General features: G+C 42.1%; 1 protein-coding gene across 1 annotated transcript in view; it reads right to left on the bottom strand.

Moving 5' to 3' along the window:
• Positions 1-4,855, bottom strand: part of LOC138762026 (uncharacterized) — a 57,934-nt gene extending 53,079 nt beyond the window's left edge. Inside the window, exon 1 of the mRNA XM_069935238.1 lies at positions 4,817-4,855. The gene's annotated coding sequence lies outside the window, so the exon portion shown is untranslated. The remainder of the gene's footprint in view (positions 1-4,816) is intronic.
• Between the last annotated feature and the right edge of the window lie 16,112 nt (positions 4,856-20,967).

Raw genomic sequence — 20,967 nt, 5'->3', positions numbered from 1 at the left:
TCGATATGTTTTAAAGGAGATAAATTGTGTTTTTTTTTTAAATTTGGAGACAGAAAGATACAAACACTTCACAATACAGATCTCATTTAAAATGCCAGAGTTCTGTTCAAGCCAGGCAGTCCAGGCTCCAGGTGCCTTTGCAAAAACTTTCTTCGGCAAGGCGCTAAAGTGGCTGATCAGAAGGAATCAGTTTGTGTCCAACAAGCAACAAATCTCTCTGAAAACCAACAAGAACCTTCCTGAGCGGTAACCATTTACCTTTCAAGCCTAGTGAAGATCCATAAATGTTAAATTCTGTGTACAGTCTAAGAATAACCTGATACCTTGTGAACTTGGAGGAGTGAGAAGTGAGATTGGACTGTGAATCAAATAACTTTTCGGAACTTGCGCACACATTACATACACGTGCAATTAGAATTAGAAGGGGGGGGGTGATTAAGTTAGGTTAGTTAAATCAATAGTGATAAGTTAAAGTTTGATTCTGTTTTCATGTTTAAAGATAATTAAAAACAACTTTTGTTGAAGTAACCATTTGTCTTGGTGAATATCTGTTGCTGCTGGAGTTTGGGGTCCTCTGGGCTCGTAACAGTATCATATGAAAACCTATTGACCCATCCTTCTGCCTCTTCATCCAGGTTATTTTTAAAATCACATGTATATCATGTGCTCTACTAGTCTCTGACGTCCAAGAAGAATACCTTTGTTCACTACTACACTCTATTTTACACTTGCAAGCCAATAGTTTTAGTCACACCGCCAATGTTCCATGGATCCCATTACGAGTTGGGTGGTTTACAGTTACCTGGTTTTCAGAATTATTATAAGGTTGCACAGTTGAAGATTATTAATAGGTTATTTGATATTGAACAATCTCCTAGATGGGCAAAGAGAGAGAAGGATCAGAGATCTGAAAAATATTATTCATTTTATTTATAAATGGAACCTCTCATTGTTCCAAACATTTTGACATATAATGAATATTTGGGATAATCGAAATTTACTTATCGGTTCTAAAGGGATAATATCTATAAAATCACCATTTATATCAAAATAAATATCAAAATAATTCCTTTTTTCTTTACATAATCCTTATTTAACGAAAGGAATTGTTAATATATCGGATTCTTTGAGGCAGGGAGATTTTCTTCATTCAAAAGGTTATAGGAGAGATATGGCATCTTGTCAAATTCTTGCCTAAAATGGTTTGTTTGAGTTATTAATTGCAGATAAAGTTGAAAAAGGATTTATTTCAGATATGTATAGGTTGTGACAGGAGAAAATGGAGGAGGTAGATATAAATAAAGTTAAAGAGAAATGGGAAAAAGATTTAGATATTGTTTTGACATGGGTAGAATGTCACACTATCAACACACATTTTTGACCCAAGTTCATTAATGTGAGGTAATAATATGGTTAATTATAATTTTTTTTTTTACATCAATTACATTTAACCCGAGAAACTGAAGAAATCTGGAGTGAGCTTAACAGATTTGCGTTTTAGATGTGGAGAGCAAAAAGGTACTTTTTATACATTCCGTCTGGTTACGTAAGAAAGTTAAATATTTTTGGGAGGAAGTGGTTAAGTTTTTGAGAAATTTGTTCAAAATAGATTTGCAATTGGATCCAATGAGGTGTTTATTAGGTTATATTAATGTACCATTTGTAGAGTCATGAATGATTAAACCATATCCAGCTTTTTTAAGATTAGGGTTAGGAGTAGCGAGAAAATACATAGGGGAAACTAAAACGAGAGGACACAGTCTCATGGTTCAGGGGGAGTAGATTTAGGACAGAGATGAGGAAAAATAGTTTATAAATCTTCTCTGGACTCTTTCAATCTTATCGATATCTGTCCTGCTGCTGGGCGACCAGAACTGTACACAATATTCTAAGTGTGGCCTCACCAATGACTTGAATAACTTCAACATAACATCCCAACTCCTGTGCTCAATACTTTGATTTATAAAGGCCAAGATGCCAAAAGCTTTTACAACCCTGTCCACCTGTGACACCATCTTTGGGGAACAATGAAGCTGCATCTCCAGGTCTCTTTGTTCCTCTCCACTCCTCAGTGCCCGACCATTTACTGTGTATTTCCTACCCTGATTTGCTCTTCCAAAGTGAAACACCCCACACTTATCTGCATTAAGTTCCATCAGCCATTTACTGGCCCAATTTCACAACTGGTCCAGATCCATCTGTAAGCTTCATAAATCTTCCTTACAGTCCACGACACCTCTTATCTTTGTGTCATCTGCAAACTCGCTGATCCAATTCACCACATTATCATCCAGATCATTGATTATAGACAACAAACAACAATGGACCCAACACCAATCCCTGAGGCCCACCACTCTGAGAAGCAACCATCCACCACCACTCTGTTTTCTTCCACCAAGTCAATTTCTAATCTAGTTTCCAATCTTTCAAAGTATACCTAAAGTCCTATCCTCCTGAACCAACCTCTCAAGTGGAACAAAAGTCCATATAAACGACATCCACAGCCTTTCCCTCATCCACCTTCTTGGTAACTCCCTCAAAAAACTCTACAAGATTTGTCAAACACAACCTTCTCTGCACAAAGCCACACTGACTGTCCTTAATCAGCCCATGACAGTCCAATTATTTATGCATCCTGTCTCTCATTGCAAGAATTACAGTTAATTAAAGAGACTTGCCACCCTTACCTTCCTCAGCCACTGCTCAACAAAGCCCCACTCTGTCACTGAGCTACTCTATCAGTGGTCACTGCAGTGGCTGTCCTTCCTTTTATTGCTCTCTACCTGTTAACTCAATTGGCTTCTATCCCCAATCAATTGTCTCAATTGAACACACTCTAGTCATCTAGTCTCTCACTGCCTCCTCCCACAGCAATTAAAGTCAACAGAAAGGTTCTTACCTTTTTAAACCTGGCACCTGAGCCCCACTGGTGTCATTCGTACCTGAGCAATCAGCCTTCTCACCTCCCCGAGCTCACACCTACAAGTTAGAACAACAATAAAAATAGCTGCCCTGCGAACTCTGGCCTGGGTCCACACACTGCCTCCTCATTCTCAAACTCAACTGGTCCATCGCCGGCAACACTCTCCTTTTCCTGGATCTTCCTGTCTCCACCTCTGGAGACAAGCTTTCCACCGACATACACTACAAATCTTCCATCTCCCACAACTACCTTGACTACACCTCCTCACACCCTGCTCCCCCCCCCACCCCCACAAGGATTCCATCCCCTTCTCTCAATTTCTCTGTCTCGCTGCATCTGTTCCCAAGATGGGGTCTTCCAGTCCAGAACTTCTGAAATGCCTGTCTTCTTCCACAAACATGTCTTCCCCTCCACCATCATCAATTCAGCCCTCACCCACATCTTCTCCATCTCCCGCTCATCTGCCCCCAGACACAACAAACATAGAATCCCCCTTGTCCTCACCTACCACCCCACCAGCCTCCACATCCAACACATTATCCGCCAGAATTTCCAGCACTTAGGATCCACCACCAGACACATTTTTCCCTCCCCTCCCCTCTTGGCCTTCCGCAGGGACCGCTCCCTCCACGATTCCCTCATGCACTCATACCTCCCCACCCATCACATCTCCAGCACTTTCCCCTGTGCCCGCAGGTGGTGCGACACTTCCGCCCACACCTCCTTCCTCACCTGGGTCTGGGACCCCAAACAGGCCTTTCACTTGAAGCAACACTTCACTTATACACCCAGAGGACTGATTGACTATATCCGGAGCTCCCTTCTCTACATCGGAGGGACTGTTCGCAGACTGGAAGGTCGCTTCACTCAGCGCCTGCACTCCATTTGCAACCACCGCGACCTCCCAGTGGCCAACCATTTCAATTCTGAGTCACACTCCCACACTCACATATCTGTCCGTGGTCTTATGTACGGTCCCACTCTGACCACTCGCAGATTGGAGGAACCACTCCTTATTTTCCATCTGGGCCCCCTCCAGCCAGAGAACATGAACATTGGCTTCACTGTTTTCCACTAAACCTCCTACCTTTTCTTCCCCCTCTCCCCTTTCCAGTTCTTCCGTCCATCCATCATCTCTACCCCCTGTGCTGCTGTCCCCTCCCTCCTTTCTCCACTGATCATCTGCCTTTGCCACCTCCTCCTACCCTTTTATTCTGACACTCGGTGCCATTTTCTCATACGTGGACAAAGGGCTCAAGCCCGAAACATCGGTTCTGTGTCTCTGCCTTTGCTAGTGGACAATGACCTGCTGAGACTCTCCAGCATTTTGTATCTTTACTTCGACCACGGTGTTTGCAGCATTTTGTAATTTAAAGTAAATGAACAATTTCAACCCAATTCTTTTCATTTCCACAATAATAAGACCTCATCATAGTTTTTAAAGTTGAATGGAACCTCTCCAAAGCTCCCTGAGATTCTGGGTGATGTGCAGATGATGTAACCTGTTTAGTTTCCAATTTATAAACTAACTGGCATAAAAGTTTTCTTCCCTGATCTGATTTTATTTCTTTTGAAAGAAGTGAAATCTTTTTACTAGGGCCCCAGACAGTAATTGCTTTAATATTCCTGAGTGGGATTGCTTTACGAAACATGGAAACTATGCACAAAGTAGTCAACCGATATTCATTTCCAGTTTTGGGCAATAGGTTGTCTCTGTGGGATCTTGATTACGTTTCCCCACAACTTGACAACTTTGACAAGTCAAACAAAACCTTTTTACATCTTTTCTTAAATTTGGCCCAAAAAATTGTTTCATAATTTTGCAGGTCAACTTCTTTACCCCAAGGTGCCTACCTAAAAGTATTTTATAAGCCATTATGGTAACCCACTTACCGGCAAGCGAACTTGCTCCCGAAATGGCAGATGTGCTGTGGAAAATGCGGGAAATTGCCAGGTCTTTATCTGAGCTGATGACATCACTGATGATGTCAATTCCTGTCCCTGTGACAGAATCAGTGATGTATATAAACCCAGCATGCAAGCCAGGAGGTGTTGTTACGAGCCCAAAGGACCCCAAAACCCAGTGGCCATCGACATTCACCAAGACAAATAGTTTTTCAAAACAAAAGATGTTTTAATCAACTTTAAACATGAAAACAGAATCAAACTTTAACATGTCACTATTGACTTAACCAACCTATCGTAACCCCCTTCTAATTCTAAGCGCACATGTGTGTAATATGCATGTAAGTTCAGAAAAGTTCTTTGATTCACAGTCCAATCTCACTTCTCATTCCTCCAGGTTCGCAGGCAATTCTTATACAGTGCACAGAATTTAACATTTATAAAGTTCATCAGGCTTTGGTGCTTGAAAGGTAAATGGTTACCGCTCAGGAAGGTCCTCACAAGAGAGGATACAAATAACCTCCCAAGGATGTTGGGAAACATAGAGACTAATGCAAGGGAGGAAATGAAAGAAATCAGTATCTCTAAGGACATGGTCTTGGGGAAATTGAAGGCTGATAAATCCCAAGGGCCTGATAATCTACATCCTAGGGTACTTAAAGAAGTGGACATTCAGATAGCAGATGTTTTAAGAATTATTTTCCAGAACTCGATAGACTCAGGATCAGTACCCATGGATTGGAGGGTAGCTAATGCTACCCCACTATTTAAAAAGGGGGGTAGAGAAAAAGCGGGGAATTGTCGGCCGGTGAGCCTTACATCAGTAGTGGGCAAAATGATGGAATCCATTATTAAGGATGTAATAGCGGAGCATATGACTAGCAGAAAAGGGATCGGACGGAGTCAACATGCATTTACAAAAGGTAAATCGTGCTTGACAAATCTATTGGAATTCTTTGAGATGGTGACAGGTAAAATAGATGGGGGAGAGCCAGTGGATGTGGTGTACCTGGACTTCCAAAAGGCCTTCGATAAGGTCCCACATAAACGACTGGCTTCCAAAATCAAGGCTCATGGGATTGGGGGCAAAGTATTGATGTGGATTGAGAACTGGCTGGCAGGTAGAAGACAGAGAGTTGGGATAAATGGCTCATTTTCTGAGTGGCAGGCGGTGACCAGTGGGGTGCCACAGGGATCTGTACTGGGACCCCAGCTGTTCACAATTTACATTAATGATCTGGATGAGGGGATTGGATGGAATATCTCCAAATTTGCAGACGACACTAAGCTAGGAGGGGTTGTGTGCACGGAAGGGGAGGTCAGGAAGCTCCAGTGTGATTTGGATAAATTGAGGGACTGGGCAGATCCATGGCAAATGCACTGCAATGTGGATAAATGTGAGGTTATCCACTTTGGTAATACAAACCGGAGGGCAGATTACTATTTGAATGGCAATAGATTAAGAGATGGGGAAGTGCAGAGAGACCTAGGGGTACTTGTACATCAGTCTCTGAAGGCGAACATGCAGGTACAGCAGGCGGTTAAAAAGACAAATGGTATGTTGGCCTTCATATCAAGAGGGTTTGAGTCTAGGAACAAGGATACCTTACTGCAGCTGTACAGGGCCTTGGTGAGACCCCACCTGGAGTATTGTGTGCAGTTTTGGTCACCTTATCTAAGGAAGGATGTTCTTGCAATGGAGGGAGTGCAGAGGCGATTCACCAGGCTGATACCTGGAATGGCAGGAATGACTGATGAGGAGAGATTGCGCAAATTGGGATTGTACTCGCTGGAGTTTAGAAGATTGAGAGGGGATCTCATAGAGACCTATAAAATTCTGGCAGGACTGGACAGAATGGATGCAGATGGGATGTTTCCAAGGATGGGAAAATCCAGAACCCGGGGCCATGGTTCGAGGATAATAGGCAAACCATTTAGAACCGAGATGAGGAGGAATTGCTTTACCCAGAGGGTGGTGAATCTGTGGAATTCATTGCCTCAGAGAGAAGTAGAGACAGGTTGATTGAATATATTTAAGAGGGAATTAGATATATTTCTTCAGTATAAGGGAATTAGGGGTTACAGAGAGAAGGCGGGGACGGGGTAGTGAACTTTAAGATCAGCCATGATCTCATTGAATGGCGGAGCAGGCTCGAAGGGCCGAATGACCTACTCCTGCTCCCATCTTCTATGTTATCAGTTTTCAGAGAGAGATACGATGTACGCTGACACCCACAACTGATTCCTCTTTAAAATCAGTCACTTCAGTGTCTTGCTAAAGAAATTTGCCCCTTCTGGGTTCTCCAGATGATAACCTCTTTCTTTCAGAGTGCCTTTCTGTTTCACTTATTCACAGTGAAATATTAGATAGCCAGTCCTCTCCTCTTGAATGAACCACAAGAGCTTTGACCAGGCTGAACTAAGTACTCACAACCCGTTTTCCAAATGGGGTTTTCCACAAGCTGGCCAGCTTGTCCTGTTCCAGTCCCAGTTGCTGCTGCTGAACTGTAAAACCGTAGAACTGATCTCTGAGTCTCTCTCTCTCACACACAGAGAAAGTCTGTTTTTCTCTCCCTGCTTGAAAAACCACATGATCCTCCTAGAATACCAACTCCAGACAATCTGTGGCTCATTCATCTTTTGCCTTATTGTAAACAACAATCCATTAGTGAAGTCTCTTGGGCACTCTCCAAAGCTTTTGCAAAGACTGTTGGCCCCAACGTGTCTAGCATGGGGCAGAGTGCCAGTATTTTAAATAAGATCTGTTTTAAAGTGTTTGCATGTGACCTACACTAAAACCCTGCCCCAATTTATCTTCCAAAACATATCTATATTCTTTCACAGCATTAATTTAATTAAAATGAATATTTTGCCTTCATTTTTTTAAATCTTTTTCAAGCATTACTATTTTTTATCCCCAAATCCTTTTCAATTTGCTGGATTCAATTATTTCTACTTGTATATGGCAGGGGAAAAATTAGATACGTATATGTATGGGAGGGGAATGGAGGGTTATGGGCAAGATGCAGGTGGGTGGGACTTGGTTCAGAGCGGACTAGATGGCCTGTTTCTGTGCTGTAATTGTTATATGGCTATATGGTTATCTTCTAAAGACCACTAAATGGAGGATTATCCCTTCCATTTATTTTAGATTCTATCATTTGGGGGATTCATTTACATAATTGACTTTTATTGTTACATTTGAGTAAGTCAGGGAATCGCCCCTCTTGCGTAGAAATGGAATGGCAGTTCTCCAAAAAATCTTCTATGTTGGCAATTTTAGGATTTTTAAAAATCATTTTCCTTCTCCAAATTAACACATAATCCATTAATGAAAAATAGGTGGAGAATTTGGGCTCAATGTAGGAAATTCTTTGGAATTAATGGCTTTTCATTGCCTCATCCAAATATAGATAACCGTCCTTGATGAAAGCAGGTTTTAAGGAATAGCATAGAAAGGGTATTCCAAGTTTTAATGATTTGTTTATTTGAGATAATTTTGCCTCTTTCGAACAATTATCAGATTAATTTAATCTTTTCAATAGATACTTTTTTAGGCATTTACAAATTAGGCATTTTGTTGAGTCTAAGATTTTGGACAACACTAATATTCTTGATCCGATTTTTAATTCACGGTTTTATTTTCATGGTCAATTAACATCATGTATTTATAATAATTTATCAAATTTAAATTCAGTTCCCATGGCTAGGATCAAGAGTGATTGGAAACAAGATTTGAAATTAACATTTTCAAATGAAGATTGGTCTCTACTCTCAGTTTGATCAGTGATTCCAAATAATTTTCTAATTACAACAAACTATCATCAACTCACAGTGGTTCTCAACCCTTTTCTTTCCACTCACATCCCACTTTAAGTAATCCCTACATCATCAGTGCTCTGTGATTAGGAAGGGATGGCTTAAGGTGGGATGTGGGTGAGAAGGGAAGGTTGAGAATTATTACTCGACGCAATTGTTATTGAAATATTTTGCTTGAGAAAAATTGTCCTTGGCCCATTTCCTTTGGAGTTCTGAAACCGTGCACATAACGAGTCAATGGAGGTCCTTTAAAACAGTGGTTTTCAAACTTTTTCTTCCCACCCACCTTAAGCAATTCCTTACTAATTTACAAATTCACAAGTTAAAGGAGTAGAAGTAGGCTACTAGGCCCATCAAGTCTGTTCCGTGACTCTACACTAAACTGAACTCTGCTCACACCTAGTTCCAATTTCTGGCTTTCTCCCCATATCCCTTGATATCCTGACTAATGAGATACTTGTCCATTTCCTGTTTAAAAACTCCCAGTGATCTGGCCTCCACTGCTTTGTGCGGCAGGTAGTTCCACAGATCGGCAACCCTCTCACTAAAGAAAGTCTTCCTCATCTCTGTCTTAATCACGGAGCACCTATGACACGGGGAATACTTAAAGTGGTATGTGAGTGGAAAGAAAAAAGTTGAGAACCATTGATCTACTGATAAACTTGATCTGATTCTGATTTAAACAAGTTCCTTACTTTTAAATTTAGAATCAGAGTTCTGACCTAACAAAGAAACATTTAAATTGACTAATGATTCATTTCCTATTTGTTTTATCTCACAGCCTGTCCCCTTGTTTCTGGATCTGACACCCTGCTTGTTTTTGTATCTCTGAAGCTGTTAAATCAATTTGTTCAGTACTTCTTCCACTGTCTAGATTTTTAAATTTTTCAATGAGTTTGTCCAACACTCACTGGCAACCATTTCCGTTTCATCTCCAAACTTAATTTACTGCGGAGACAACCTCATCTCCTGGCACAAAAGATTTGAATTCCTTCCTAGTTCCCTTTTTACTTCCATCTCTTTTAACACAAGCATCCCTGCTGTTGGCACCTCTTCAAGAAAAAACAGTTAGCTACCACATGATCAACTTTCCTATAATAATTGCAAACTGGACCGAAAGGGTTTCCCTGTTTACTTTCTTCCTTATTTTGGTCCTTCAAGTTACACTTTTCTAAAGGTATTTCTGGGCACAATTTTCACGTGGTGACAATTGTCTGCAAACGTAGCAGAATTTTTCCCCTTTTTAATTGTTTCACTTGGTTTTAATTTAAGATCTGGATTTAACACCATCTTTGAGAAAAATTTTCCCAAATCTCCATTTCTCTCTCAAATTCTCTTGATTTCCTGGCTTCGTCCACCTCAAATCTCCTTTCAATTTCCTCTCTCTAATTTATTTGTCTTTCTCTATTCTACATTTTTCTACCTCATGCTCTATCTCAATTATATATTTTTCTAACTCCATCTCCATCAGCTGTACCTGCTACTCTCAAGAAACTTTTTTAACTCCTCTTTCCCAAAAATCTTTTCTTTTACATCGTGTTCAACTATAATTTTGGGAATCACTATATTTTTTTCATCGACCATTTTACCTCCGTAAATTTAAACTCTTTAGCGATAAACAACAACTCTTTTTTTTTAATGTGTGAAAAGTTTGGTGATTTATTTGGAAAATTTCACTTGGCCTCATCAGCAAATTTCAACAGAATCTGACCAGATTTTGAAAGTTTCACTAGGCCCCCACTTAGTTTTGGGGTTTGAAACATAATCAGCTGCAATTTTGACACCCTTTGACCAGGTCTCCACTTTCAAATCTACACATATTGGAGTTGCCATAATTTTATCAAAACCCACTGCTGTTGTTTTGTTTCCACACACACACAAGCATTTTAATGGATTTCAATAAGATTTTTAACCAAACATATTTCTCCAAATCATGTGACATTGCATCATCAACAAGGTCAGTCCATTTCTTGTAAAACACGTGACTATGCACTGGAATCCTTAACAGTTTTACTTTCATATCTGCAAAACTTCTTGCCTTTTCCAACATCACTCCATATCCATAACAACCTCTGATGAAGAGGCTTAAGTGGTTTTTATGATATTGAGAGGTCTAATGACCACAAGCCAAAACCTGAGTTTATTTAAAACAGATGGCCTCCTCCAACAGTTCTGCTTGAGTACTTAAAGACTTCAGTTTGTAATAAAATAAACTCTTCATTGTTCTTGAATCAATTTAGAATGACTTCAATTCCATTAGCTCTGATTTTATAGCCGCTGCGACTCTGAAAGATTACCTCAATACAGAACTTATTGTATGGGTGTGTCTTGTCAAAGGCCTTACTAAGGTCCATGTGGACAACAGGTAATGAATTTCCTTCATTAATTTTCCTGGTATCCCCCTCAAGAAAAGTATATAACTTTGGTTTAACATGACCTAAGATGCAGAAAGCCACATTGATTATTCCAAAAAAGCCCCTGACTATCGAGATGCTTGTGTATCCAATTACAGCACAGAAACAGGCCTGTTCAGCCCTTCTTGTCCATCCAAACACCTCCTACCACCTAGTCTCATTGATGCTGCATCTGGTCCATAACCCTCCACACCTCTCTCGTCCATATCCAACTTTTCCTTAAACATTAAAATCAAACCCACATCTACCACTCCAGCCGGAAGTTAATTTCACACTCCCACCACCCTCTGAGTGAAGAAATTCTCCCTCATGTTTCCCCTAAACCTCCCCAATCCATGTCCTCTTGTTTGAATCTCCCCCACTCTCAATGGAAAAAGCCTGTCCAATTTTAAATACTTCTATCAAATCACCTCTCAATCTTCTACACTCCAGGGAATAAAATCCCAGACTGCTCAACCATTCCCTGTAACTCAAACCCTGAAACCCCGGCAACATTCTCGTAAACCTCCTCTGCCCTCTCTTTTTTATCCTTCCTGTAATTCAGTGACCAAAACTGAACACAATATTCCAAATCCGGCCTCACCAATGCCTTATAGAACTTCACATGACATCCTGTACTCAATACTCTGATTGATGAAGGCCAACATACCAAAAGTTTTCTTCACCTCCCTATCTACATGTGACTCCACTTTCAGGGAATTATGTACCAGAATTCCTAAATCCCTTTGTTCCTCTGCATTCCTCGATTATTTATAACCTTTGTTGATATTCCTACAAAAATGTATCCCCTCACATTTATCAGTATTAAACTCCATCTGCCATGTTTCAGCCCACTCTTCTAACTGGCCTATATCCCACTGCAAGCTTTGAAAACTTTCCTCTCCGTCCACACCACCACCAATCTTCATATCATCTGCATACTTACTAATCCAATTTACCACCCTATCATCCAGATCATTATGGACATGTATGACAAACAACAATCGACCCAGTACCGCTCTCTGAGGGAAATCCACATGTCTCTGGCCTCTAACTTGACGAACAATTTTCCACCGCGACTACGGCATCTCCCATCCAACTATTGCTGAATCCATTTCACTTCTTCAACAATGTTTGAATCTTCCTAACTCACCTCTTATATGGAACCTTGTCAAAGGTCCATATAGACAACATCCACAGCCTTCTCCTCGTCCATCTTCTGAGTAACCTCCTCAAAAAACTCTTTAAGATTTGTTAAACATGATCAACCACTTACAAAGCCAAGTGGACTAATCAATCCCTGTCTATCCAAATAATGGTATATTCCATCTCAAAGAAAGCTCTCCATTAATTTACCCGCCATTGACGTCAGACTCACAGCCCTATAATTAACAGGTTTACTTTAAACAACATGAGCCACCCTCCAGTCCTCCAGCACCTCCCCTGTGGCCAGTGACATTTTAAATAGAGCCCCTATTATTTGTAGTACACTAACCTCCCTCAGGGTCCAAGGGAATATCTTGTCAGGACCCGGAGATATATCCACCTCGATTCTCTTGAAAATGCCCAGTACGACCTCCTCATTAATCTGTATACTATCCATGACCTCACTACCAGATTTCCCCACTTCACCTGCCTCAATATTCCTTTCCTTAGTGAATACTGAAGAAAAAAAATCATTTAAAATTTCTCTCATCTCTTCTGACTCCTGACAGAGCCGACCCCTCTGATCCTCAAGGGGCCCAATTTTATCCTTCACTGTTCTTTACTTTTGTTATGGACCTTGGACAATTTTATTTTTGACTGAGGACAGGACTGAACCGCTGGGCCATTAAAAAGCCCAACATGCTGGTTTTGGGAAGGTTAGTCAGTGGATTGGACTGCGTGTGCTCACCCAGCAGCTTCAGCAAGCCACACGTTGAGCTACTTTGTCCAGTTTGGGGAACTCTGATACCCAGAGTGTGTGTGGGACTGATCAGTGCCTCCCCTGCCCCCTTTCATGAGAAGGACTTCATGTGGCAGGAGTCACGGGACCACTCGAGCCAGGGTGTCCAAAGGAGAAGACTCGCGTGACAGCAGGTCACTTGTTAACCCTAAAGAGGGCTTTGGAGGCGTGAACCTTGTGTGGCGACCAGGTGAAAATTCCCGGGTGAAGGAGGTAAAGGTGGCTGAGGCCAATTCAAAACCTAATCCAGTCTTGTGTTCCCCTGACTGGGTTGTGAGTCTATAGGGACCACGGTCATCTGGACACAGCCTCAAACTAAAAGACCGGGAGCAAGGAAACAAATAATCCAATGCCTGGAGACCAGATCTGTGAACTGTTCCTTCTTGACGTGATGTATTTGGGGGAGTGGGGGGGGGGTGGGATTTTGCTTTGGGAATTTTGACAATTTTTCAGGGCATTTCACTTTGGACTGTAATGGTCTGGGTTTTTTCCCCATATACGCCGTATAATAATCTGTTGTTTACATAGAGTTGCCATACGGCAGGCGTTCAGGTGTTAAGTTTACCAGTTTAATTCTATTATAGTTAGCTTGTTAATAAATTTTGTGTTTAACTTAACCCATTTGTTTGTGTCTCCCAATTGCTGCTGGGGAGTGTAACTCTTTTAATGTACCTGTAGAAACCCTTTGGATTTATTTTGACCTTGCCTGCCAATTCAGCCTCAATTTGTTGGAGAACAAATTGGGTTTAGTGATCATAACTCTGTTAGTTTTCGGGTAGTTTTAGGGAAGAGCAAAGAAGGGCCTAAAGTTGAGGTTCTGGATTGGAGAAGAGCAAATTTCGAAGGAATAAGAAGGGATTTGGGGAGTATTGAATGGGACAGGATATTTTCAGGTAAGGAAGTAAATGAAAAATGGAGGATATTCAAAAAAGAAATTTTGAGGGTACAGAGTAGTTATGTCCCAGTCTGGATCAAAGGAAAGGCTGGAAGTCATAGGGAGGCTTGGTTTTCGAGGAATATTGGAAATTTGGTTAGGAGAAAAAGAGAGGTGTACAAGAGGTATAAAGAGCAGGGAGCTGAGAAGTTGAAGGAGGACTACAAGGAGCGTAGAAGAAATCTTAAGAAAGAAATTAGAAAGTCCAAAAAAAGGCATGAAGAGGCTTTGGCTGACAGAGTAGAAATAAATCCAAAGGGTTTCTATAAGTACATTAAAAGTAAAAGATTAGTGAGAGATAAAATTGGACCCCTTGTAGATAGCGAGGGTAGGCTGAGTGAGAAGTCAGAGGAAATGGGGGAAATTTTGAATGATTTCTTTGCCGAGGGAAAAAAAATATTGAACCAGTTGAGGTAAAGAAAAATAGTGGGGAGGTCATGAAGCATATAAGGATGACCGAGGAGGTAGTGATGGCTGTGTTAAAAAAGATAAAGATGGATAAATCTCCGGGACCGGACAAAATATTCCCAAGGACACTCAGGGAGGCTAGTAGACAGATAGTGGGACCATTACAGAGATATTTAGGATGTCACTGGGCACGGGGGTGGTACCAAAGGATTGGAGGGTGGCGCATGTGGTTCTGCTGTTTAAGAAAGGGACCAATTGTAAACCTGGGAATTATAGGCCCGTGAGTCTGACGTCTGTGGTGGGTAAGTTGATGGAAAGTGTTCTGAGGGATGGTATTTACAAATATTTGGAGGTACAGGGATTGATAGGGAGTAATCAGCATGGTTTTGTCAGGGGTAGATCATGCTTGACAAACCTGATTGAGTTTTTCGAGGGGGTTACAAAAAAGGTTGATGAAGGGAAAGCTGTGGATGTTGTCTATTTAGACTTTAGTAAAGCTTTTGACAAAGTTCCCCACAGGAGGTTAGGAAAAAAGGTAGAGGCATTAGGTATAAATGAGGAGGTAGTGAAATGGATTCAGCAGTGGTTGGATGGGAGGTGTCAGAGAGTAGTGGTAGAAAATTGTTTGTCCAATTGGAGGCCGGTGACTAGTGGAGTTCCTCAGGGATCGGTCCTGGGTCCACTATTGTTTGTTATATATATTAACGATCTGGAAGTAGGGGTGGAGAATTGGATAAGCAAGTTTGGGGATGATACAAGGATTGGTGGTGTTGTGGACAGTGAGGAATATTACCGTAGATTTAAAGGTGATTTAGGAAGGCTGGAGGTGTGTGCTGAGAAATGGCTGATGGAATTTAATACAGATAAGGGTGAGGTGCTACATTTTGGAAAGGCAAATCTAAATAGGTCATAGGCATTAAATGGTAGGCTATTGAGGAGTGCAGAGCAACAAAGGGATTTAGGAGTTGTGGTAAATAGTTCCCTCAAGGCTGATACTCAGGTAGATGGTGTGGTGAAGAAGGCATTTGGAATGTTGGCCTTCATAAATCGGAGTATTGAATTCAAGAGTAGGGAGGTTATGATGAAATTGTACAAGGCATTGGTGAGGCCAAATTTGGAGTACTGTGTACAGTTTTGGTCACCAAATTATAGGAAAGATATAAACAAAATAGAGAGAGTGCAGAGAAGGTTCACGAGAATGTTGACAGGATTTCAGGGTCTGAGTTCCAGGGAAAGGTTGTGCAGACTGGGGCTTTTTTCTCTGGAGCGTAGAAGATTGAGAGGGGACTTGATCGAGGTGTTTAAGATTTTAAAAGGGACAGACAGAGTAAATGTGGATAGGCTTTTTCAATCAAGAGTGGGGGAGATTCAAACTAGAGGGCATGGTTTAAGATTGAAGGGGGAAAATTATAAGGGGAACATGAGGGGAAATTTCTTTACGCAGAGGGTGGTGGGGATGTGGAATGAGCTTCCGGCAGACGTGGTCGAGGCGGGATCATTGGTTACATTTAAGGAAAGACTGGATCGTTACATGGATAGGAGGGGACTAGAGGGGTATGGACCGGGTGCTGGTCAGTGGGACTAGGAGGGTGGGGATTTGTTACGGCATGGACTAGTAGGGCCGAACTGGCCTGTTCTGTGCTGTAAGTGGTTATATGGTTATATGGCTATCTCTCCTTTGAACTATTCTCATTTCTTTCTTAAGATTTTTATATTCCTCAGGACCCCATTCATTCCTGTTGTCTTTACCTGTTGTTTACATCCCTCTTCCTCCAAACCAAATTCCCAATATCCCTTGAAAACCTATATTTTCTAACCTTTCCTTTAATCCTCACAGGGACAGACCAACTCTGTTCTCTCAAAATTTCTCCTTTGAATATCCTCCATTTATCTGTTACATCCTTCCCAGAAAATAAATTCTCCCAAATCCACACCCTCTAAATCCTTTCACATCTCCTCGAAATTAGCCTTGTTCCATCAAGAATTTCAACCTTCAGCCCAGCCCCATCCTTCTCCATCATTAACCTAAAACTGATAGTATTATGAACACTGAATCCAAAGTGTTCCCCAACACAAACCTCTGTTACCTGACCTATCTCGTTCCCTAATAGAGATCCAATACGGCCCCCTCTCTAGTCGGTTCTTCTATGTATTGATTTAGAAAACTTTCCTGAACATATTTGACAAACTCCAACCCATCTGGCCCTTTTACAGGATGGGCGTCCCAGTCAATGAGTAGGAAGTTAAAATCCTACGATCACCACCTTATGTTTACTACACGTATAGGCTAAGACCTTATAAATTTGCTCCCCTAATTCCCTCTGTCCATTAGGGGGTCTGTAATACACCCCCATTAGTGTTTTCATGCCTTTCCCATTCCTCACTTCCACCCAAATCCCCTCACTGGACGAGCCTCCGGTCTATCCTGCCTCAGCACTGCTGTAATGTTTTCTCTAACAAGCAACGCGACTCCTCCACCTTTTACCCCCACTCTCCACCCCGTTCCATCACGCTTAAAACAACAGAATCCTGGAATATTGGAACACCATGCAATATATTCCCTACTACTCATGTCAGGCTCACTGACCAAAAGTTTCCTTGGTTATTTTAGAGCCTTTTTAAAACAATGTTTCAACACGAACTACCCTCTAAACCTCCTTCAGATCACCCATAGCTCAGGACATTTTAAATATATCTGCCACGACACCTGCAATTTCACACAAGCCTCCCTCAAGATCTGAGGGTATACTTAGTCAGCCACTTAGTGGCTTTAAAACAGCAAGGACCTCCTCCTCTTTAATCTGTACAGGTTCCCTGGCTTCAACGCTTGTTTACCCTAGATTTTATGGGGAATGTCGGCCATCGTTGCGAGGAAAGTACACATAATAGGGATGTTTCTTTCAGCCATACACACCGGTGAGGTTCTACCTCTCACATTTCCAGTCTCGCTCTTGTTGAGCCCAGAGGACCCCAAAACCCAACAGCAATAGAAATTCACCAAGACAAATGGTTACTTAAACAAAAGTTGCTTTTAATCATCTTTAATCATAAATCAGGATCAAACTTATTACTATTAACATAACTTAACCCCCTTCTAATTCTAAGCGCACGTGTGTGTGTAATGTGTGTGTAAGTTCAGAAAAGTTCTTTGATTCACAGTCCAATCTCACTTCTCATTCCTCCAAGTTCACTGGTTGCAGGCAATTCTTAGACTATGCACAGAATTTAACATTTATCAAGTTCACCAGGCTTTGGTGCTTGAAAGGTAAATGGTTACCGCTCAGGAAGGTTCTTGTTGGTTTTCAGAGAGATCTATTGTTTGTTGGACACGAACTGAATCCTTCTGATCACCCAATTCAGTGTCTTGCCGAAGAAACTTGCCCCATCAGGGTTTTCCAGATGATATCCTCTTTCTTTCAGGTCACTACAGAGTTCCTTTTTGTTTCCCTTATTTCAAGTGAAACATTAGACAGCCAGTCCTCTCCTCTTGTATGGACCACAAGAGCTTTAAATAGGTTGAACTCCATCTCCAAAATGGGGTTTTTCCACAAGTTTGTCAGCTTGTCCTGTTCCAGTCCCAGCTGCTGCTGCTGAACCGTAGAACTGAATCCTCACTTTCTCTCTCAGAGAAAACCACGTGACCCTCTTAGAACAGCCAACTGCACTCAGACAGACTACAGCTCCAGACCCAATCTTCCGAGTCTGTTCATCTGTTGCTTTCCAAAACAACAATCCTTTACTCCACAGCAGGTCCAATTAACACCTACTTGTGAAGTCCTTATAGGCATTCTTCAAAGTTTTTGCAAAGGCACCCGGAGCCTGGACTGACTGGCTTGAGCAGAGCTCTGGCATTTTAAATGAGGTCTGTTTTGAAGTGTTTGTATCTGTGTGTGACCTAACTACAAACCCCACAATTTATCTCCTTAAAACATACAATATAAAATATAACATAATCTGTCACCCTCTCTATAATGGCACTGAAGGCTCCAAAGTGATGGTCCAACAGGTTGATTCTGTTGGAATGTGTCAATTTAAATCTGGTATATAGGTCGTCTTATTGAATCCCATACGATTTTGAGGAAGCTGTGAAAATGTTTTCTCCCAAGGTGGTAGCCATCGCTTCTCGATCCATAAATAACTGATCACTCTGGTCTTCAAGAGGAACAATTTTGTCCCCGTCTATCTCTTTGCTGTCGTGCATCTTCCTGTTCACCAACTGCTCCACGTTTGGAGCTAACACTTCATTCCCATTCCCTGCCTCACTTGTTCAAATCCTCACGAACAACTCGATCAAACATGACCACAAAGGTATTTGTTCTTCTCCAGTTCAGGCACGACCAGTCTTTTTTGTCCAGGTCTGACTTGCCCAGGAGAAAATACCAATGATCCACAAACCTGAACACCTGCTCCCTGAACCACATCCTGAACCACATCCTGACAATCCGGAGTTCAAGAAGCTCCATCTCCAGTACTTGTGGAGCTTCACCTGGGCGCGCTCTCCCAAGTTGAAATTGGTTAAACCACATCATCTACCATAACTTCATATGCCTGTATTCACCAGCGAGTCACACAGGCAGCAATCTAAAGATTACCCTCTGAAAAATCCTGTACTTCCTAATTCCATAAATAAACCCTCTGGACCATCACTTTTCTCATCCATGCCATTGGTACTAATGTGTACATCCTCCCTCTCAAGTATCCTCATGTATTTAACCCCTCAGAATTTGAAAAATTTCAACTTATTTCTTCAGATTTGTGCTTTAGGTGCAGTCAAGAAATAGGTACTTTTTTTCATTCGACTTGGACTTGCCCTAAGGTTAAAAGTTTTTGGTTACAAATTAAATTGTTTTTAAAGCAGGTATTAAAAGTGAATTTACCTTTTGACCCGTTGTTATTTTTATGAGGGGGTATGAAGTCGATCACTTGAGGGTTGAGATTGACTTTGTATCAAATTGAATTTTTATGTTTGGCTTTGGCTGTTTCTAAAAAAATGTTTAGCTATTACATGGAAGTCTGATTCGGATTTAAGCCTGAAAAGATGGCTTAAAGCTTGTATCCCCTTAGAAAAGATAACATACAGCTTGAGAGATAAATACTTTTTTCTTTGTTAAAGCCTCGACCCCATATTTGAAAGGTATTGGTGTTAAAATTTGATCTCTGGGGCCACTTCGGGGGATGTCGCCGCTACCGCAGCTAAAAAGTTTGGATTTGACTGTATTTGCTTTAACTTTTCTTTGTAGGGGGGGGGGGGAAAAGGAGGAGGAAGGGTATTTGTGGGGTGGTTGGGGTTTTTTTTTAGTTTAATCACCTTAGGTTTGTTCTAATATTCTGTAATCAATGTTGTTATGAGATTTAAAATGTTAAATAAAATATTTTGAAAGAAGTATTCTCTGGACTCAATCAGAGACATCTCTGACCCTGGCCAAGGGACTGCAGGATAACCTCCAGATTGAGTTGTTGGTGAAGAAAGTGAATACAATATTAGACTTTGTTTCTGGAGGAAGAGCTTTCAAGAACAGTGAAGGAATGTTAAAGGGCGTTTTGGGCACATCATTTGAGGAAAGTCGTGCTGGCGTTGGAGAGGGTTCAAAGAAAATTTACTTATAATGATAACCGGATGGTACAGTTTGTGTAGAGCAGCGGTTCCCAACCTTTTCCTTTCCACTCACATCCCACTGCAAGTGATCCCTACGCCATCGGGGCTCTGTGATGAGTAAGGGACTGCTCAAGGTGGGATGTGAGTGGGAAGGGAAGGTTGAGAATCACTGCTCCGGACCCAATCGTGACTGAAATATTTTGCTTGAGATAAATCGTCATTGGGCCATTTCCTTCGGAGTTCAGAAACCGTGCACATAACGAGTCAACGAGGGACGATTAAAACCGTGGTTTTCAAACTTTTTCTTCCCACTCACAGACCACCTTAAGCCACCCCTTCCTAGTCACAGAGCCAGACCCCTTGGCAAAGACCTGGCTGCCTCGCCCATTTCAGGCGACGTTTTCGCCCACGATTACGCCCGGTGCTTTTCCATCCTTTGACAGCCACCTGCTTTCTGCCTCCCAGGAGCTACTAACCTCCAACTCTTGCCCATCTTTGCCTCTTCCACGCTGACAATCCGGAGTTCAAGAAGCTCCATCTCCAGTACTTGTGGAGCTTCACCTGGGCTGCTCCTCCCAAGTTGAAATTGGTTAAATTTACATTTCGCACCTTAACAGGCCATTCTGCCCCACGAGTCCGTGCTGCCCAATTAACCTCCAACCCCTGCCACGTTTCTAACAGTGGGAGGAACCCACAGCCCCCAGGAAAAACTCACTGCGAGGGTCCCCAGGCCGGTGAGCACTTTGCACGGAGGGTCGGATCGAGAAACTCACCGCTCCCTCATTGCTCTGGGCTCCGGGGGGAGGGGGGGGGGGGCGTCGCTCTCGCGAATCTCCCTCCGACACCTGCCCGGCGGCTTTAAAAGCGCCAAGGTCGGCATCGTGTGCCAATTGCAGGCGGGCGGTGCCGGCGCCGGGGCGGGAACCAGCCCATTGTATGGTAAAGCAGCGCTGACCCCGTGAACGGCCGCTCCGGCCAAAGTCAACGAGGCGGGTGCACCGTGTCCCCCCCGAAGGGAGTCCATGGCTGCAGGCGGCAAGGAGC

The sequence above is a fragment of the Narcine bancroftii genome, chromosome 1, assembly GCF_036971445.1.
Source record: "Narcine bancroftii isolate sNarBan1 chromosome 1, sNarBan1.hap1, whole genome shotgun sequence".
Classification (NCBI taxonomy): domain Eukaryota; kingdom Metazoa; phylum Chordata; class Chondrichthyes; order Torpediniformes; family Narcinidae; genus Narcine; species Narcine bancroftii.
Note: the sequence above shows the minus strand (reverse complement) of the source record. Positions and strands in the feature narration are given on the sequence as shown.